Source organism: Cyphomyrmex costatus, unplaced genomic scaffold (genome assembly GCF_001594065.2).
Source record: "Cyphomyrmex costatus isolate MS0001 unplaced genomic scaffold, Ccosl1.0 scaffold615, whole genome shotgun sequence".
NCBI lineage: Eukaryota > Metazoa > Arthropoda > Insecta > Hymenoptera > Formicidae > Cyphomyrmex > Cyphomyrmex costatus.
The window spans coordinates 39,558-44,885 of record NW_017280173.1 but is presented as its reverse complement, the minus strand read 5'-3'; the positions used below and the strand labels follow the sequence as shown (position 1 = coordinate 44,885).

Genomic DNA, 5,328 nt, shown 5'->3' with positions numbered 1-5,328 from the left:
CCCCCCCCGTGAGTGTGTGCGTGCGTGCGTGCGTGCGTGCGTGCGTGCGTGCGTGCGTGCGTGCGTGCGTGCGTACGCGCGTGAATGTGTGATGTATTTTTGTATGATTGTATGTTTACTGTAATTATATTTAAAATTCGATACTTGGGGGGCAAAACCTACTGCATTCACGCAAACACTGTACAACATAAAACGATTTGGTAGCGCGCGCGCGCACGCACACGCGCAGACACACACACACGGGAGGGGTGGTGCAAGGGGGCGGACCTACGGCCCGCCCCACTCCCGCAGCCGCCCCGTCGGTAGGGGTCTTCCCCAACAGTACAGTTATAGCAACAGTACAATCATGGAAAACGTGTACCTCTTTGCAACGAGAGGAGGGGGTGAAAGTTACTTTGCGCAGAAAATTGAACATTTCTGAACAGAGAAAGGTGTAGAATAGCACTTAATATCATACGTGTACAGCAGAAATAATACGTTAATTTTTTAACTATGATTGTTAATAACTTTCTAACGAAGGACGAGCGACGGCTAAAACTTGTTGTAGGTCACTCAGGGTCATGACCTTGACATGTATCATGGTCAAGGTCATAGCGCTGGCCTCCCTATTTATGCACTTCTACCATAAATTTAAAAAATATAAATAAAACAATATAAAAATATAACTAGAGCGTAGAACCAAATTAATTTAACAAATTATTTTAATTCATATATTAATACAACTTCAGACGTCTCGACACCGATCGGGTCATTTTCAATGATACAATAATATTCCTTAAAATTAAATTATCATTATACAATGTTCATATTGTTAAAAAATCATAGATTCCATAGATAGTGTATAAAATTTGAACGTTGGTATTTGTATGTGTTTTTATCTTTGATCCTGATAAAAATATAAAATTTAACATAGTTTAAAAATTCAACTACTAAATGTCTTATTAACCTTGTCACAAAATATTAAATCTAATACAAATATAAAAGTCATATATACCTTGTCAAAAATAAAATTAAAATTGTGATAAATCCATGTGCAAAAATCGTCTGCGTCAATTTATTATAAAATATGTTAGGTGTAATAAAATGAGATACATTGCAGCTGTCAAAATTGAACACGTATCATTGCAAAAGAAAATAGGATAATGTCGTTGGAATAGAAAGTCAAAGGATAAACTAATATAAGTAAAACAGATTACAATTTGCATATTAGTTTTCTGAAAAATTTCTGCAATATGTTATTCTTAGTGCACAAAATATAAAATTCGGTTATTGAGATTTGATTTGAAATTTATTTAATTTATACTAGCTCGTGCAATGAAAAATAATTGTTTGTAATTCCAGAGTACCAATCTGTTAATGACTCGGAAAAAGAACATGGCGGCCTGCTCTTAAAAGACTTTCGATGGATGGAATAAATGATTGAAATAGAAGTTATAAAAATGTTTTAGATTAAAAGACTTTAATCTTTCTTTAGTCGAATTTCTAATTTTTGTTTGAACTTCCGGTTTTGAGTTAGTTGTATTATAGCATAGATAAGAAATTTATCAATTAATTCTGAGAAAAAAGTGACATCATTCTTACGGTGCAAGTACAAAATGTAATAGTGTTTGGAAGATTGATTTAAATATTTGCATTAATGATGGCAAGCCTCGATTGGTATTGTTGAGAATGACACAAGTAAAAGGCATTACAACATAATTTTGTGTGTTCACATCGTTATCGTTATGGAGCTTTTGAAAATACGGTGGGTCCTTATTTTATTCTAATCTAATCTTATTATTCATTATTTATAAGTAATACTTTTCGTACTTCAAGTGTCGAAAAAACTCGGTTTGGATTCTTATCAAAGAACTTCTAATATAGAAGACACATTGTGCTACCTAGAACACTTTATATTAAAATGTACCACGAAAAGTAAATGATAGATTCAAGATGCAAATTCAAAATGAACATACCTACATATAAGTAAAACATATTACAATAAAAATATTACAGTGTTCTAGAAAATAACTGCAACATACATAAAGTATATTTTCTATGTTGAATATGTACCACGAAAAGTAAATAATAGATCATTCAAGGTGCAAATTCAAAATGAACATACATATAAGTAAAACAGATTACAATTTGCATATTACAGTTTTCTAAAAAATTTCCGCAGTATGTTATCAGCCAAAGGTTGCATTTTCCTCCTCACCGCTCCGCGTACAGTCGAAATGTCCCATGACAGTCGAATGGCATTGTTTGTTTCCGTGATGCGATGTGATGAGGGGGACAGCGAAAGCTACACATAAACAACGCGTGCAATCCAAATGCCCCATTACAGTCGAATGGTATTGTTCTGCGCTCGGTGCGGTGAGGTGGCGGGAACAGCGAAAGTTAGACGAAGGCGATTCGAAAATCAGCTGAAAGTTGCATTTGCCCAACCCTCCCCACCTCATCTCGCCGCGTGCAGCCAAATGTTCCACGATGATCGAATGGCATTGTTCTACGCGCGGAGCGGTGAGGTGAGGGGGACAGCGAGAACTACACGTAAACTATCAACCGAAAATTGCGCTGTCCCCCTTATCACACCGCACCGTGTGCATTCGAAACACCATGACAGTCAAATGGCATTGTTCTACGCGCGGAGCAGTGAGGTGAGGGGGATAGCGAAAGCGTATATTATGATTATTAAGCGCAACATAAACTATAGCATGTTTAAGCGCTAATATCGTTGTAAGCGCGTTCTGAATACGGGGGGTCTATGTTTAAAAAACGCATCGCCATTAGTACCTCTTGGATGATGTGACAAAACTATAACAACGGAAAGCGGAGGCGATCGGTCGAAAGCTATACACACTTTATGTATGTTCACTTTGTACTGGCATCTTTAATTAATAATCAGATGTTAAAATTTCTTTTCGTGGTTGTTATTATATTAATATACAATTTAGTCATATAAAAAACTATTTAAAAAACGAAGGGTACAGTACCAGTTATGTAATTCTTTAAATTTAATTCTTTAAAGAATTAAACGTTCTTTATAACTTCCATTTTTAAGAAATTAAATTATTTAAAACAGATGTTTTTAGTAAAAAAGGAAATTTTTATCAAAATTTATTTTATAATATGTTTCTTATTTTTAAATTCATGATACGAGTCAGCAATCGGAAATATTTAAAATAATTTTATTTAAAATATATATTTCAAATATATACATATATGGGTCATTCCATGCCAAGTGGGCCACTCAAAACTTTTGGATTTTTGATTTTGCTGAAATTTTGATATATTATAGTACCCATCGCAAGAAGCTACCATAATTTTTTTCAAATTTTTTTATCAACGTAGTTATGAGATATGATTTTTTTTTCAAAATTCGTATTTTTCAAAATTCGCAATTTTCAAATGCCTATAACTTTGCAAAAAATAACACAGCCACAAAAAAAAAAGTACCCGGATTGGGGGATCAGACCACACTTTCTTTATGTATTTTGGTGCGCTGAACACGAATTTGAAGTCCATTTTGCTCCATCACGTCAGGATTTCTTCCTAACCTCAAAAAACATGTCGAATTTTATGTAACAGGCAAACTTTTTTAAATAATGACGGATTGGGTTGAATCTTGTTACTCGGGGTTTTTGGGGTCGCTGTTTAAGAATTTAACGTTAGATTTTCAAAATTCAAAATGGCGGACAAATTTTTAAAAAGTAGTTGGATTTTTACTAAACTTGGTATCTGGGGGTTTTTGGGATCGCTGATTACGAATTTAACGTCAGATCATCAAAATTCAATGACGGATCTAGTACGGTGGTGGAATATCTTTATGTTTCATGTGTGTCTGCATCCAGGGCACCTCCTCGCGGTGACGGTGGGCAACGGAGAAATCCCGCTATCCGGCTGAGTCCCTGGATAATGGCTTTGGTGCCGTCATTTATGTAATTTGCAATACCAAACAGCTTTTATAAGAGTTACATGATGTACAAATTCGCTCGTGCAACCTCCTCGTGGTGTACATCGGGTAATGCTAATGCCGACGGTCCTGTCTACTTTTATTTAAAATAATTTTCCATTGCACTTAATCTAAGATCAAGAACTCACAAATAATAATTTTAAAGAAAATGTGAATTTTATTAAAAACTCGGCCGCCATACTGGATCCGCCATTTTGAATTTGGTAATCTCACGTTAAATTCGCAATCAGCGATCCCAAAAACCCCCAGACTAAGTTTAGTAAAAATCCAACTACTTTTTAAAAATTTGTTCGCCATTTTGGATCCGTCATTTTGAATTTTGAAAATCTAACGTTAAATTCTTAAACAGCGACCCCAAAAACCCCCGAGTAACAAGATTCAAGCCAATCCGTCATTATTTAAAAAAGTTTGCCTGTTACATAAAATCCGACATGTTTTTTGAGGTTAGGAAGAAATCCTGACGTGATGGAGCAAAACGGATTCAAATTCGTGTTCAGCGCACCAAAATACATAAAGAAAGTGTGGTCTGATCCCCCAATCCGGGTACTTTTTTTTTTGTGTGGCTGTGTAATCCAAACAAAACGTTTTTTTTTAAATTGTGTTTTTTTCTCTAGTTTTCAAAAAAAAATATCAAGAAAAGTTTCAAAATTGTTTTTTAATTTTTTTTGTAATTTAATGTAAAAAATTATTAATTTTTTAAAGTATGACACTTTTAATTTTTTTAAAAAAATTCTCATAAAGACTTAGATTTATTTGATGATTTTTAAGACTAATTTGATCGTGGTAATATATTACTTTTATATTACTTTTTATATATTACTTTTCGTGGTAATATATTACAATTTAACTCGTGACAGTACTGCGACAGTTTTTTTAAATATATGTCATATCGGTCAGCAATCGGTAGTATTTAAAATAATAATTTTATCATTCAGTTCATATGAGAATGTACTCTTTAGAGATATATTACTTCTATTTTTAAATATTTAATGAGGGGTACAGCGGAAAGCGGCGGCGATTCGAAAATCGGCCGAAAGACACACACTTTACGTATGTTCACTTTGTACCGGCAACTTTAATAATTAATAATCAGTTACTTTTCGTGATAATATATTATTACAATTTGACTCGTGATAGTACTGCGATAGTTTTAAATATACTTCATATCGGTCAGCACTCGGTAGTATTTAAAATAATAGTTTTATTTAATATGTATGTTAAAAAGTTGTAATGAAATACGGCGCAAAAGAAGGGTGGTGAGGGTGGGAGAGGGGAAAGGGAAGGGGCGAGTGGAGGAGGTCCGGCGGGCCGAAGATGGTAGAGGCGCGAGTAAAAGGTGAGAGAGGATGTTAAAAAGTTGTAATAACGAAAAA

At 34.3% G+C, this 5,328-nt stretch overlaps 1 protein-coding gene across 2 annotated transcripts in view; it reads left to right on the top strand.

The window, feature by feature from the left end:
- Window positions 1–5,328, top strand: part of LOC108779785 (UPF0536 protein C12orf66 homolog) — a 31,968-nt gene that overhangs the window by 14,200 nt on the left and 12,440 nt on the right. The window lies entirely within an intron of this gene.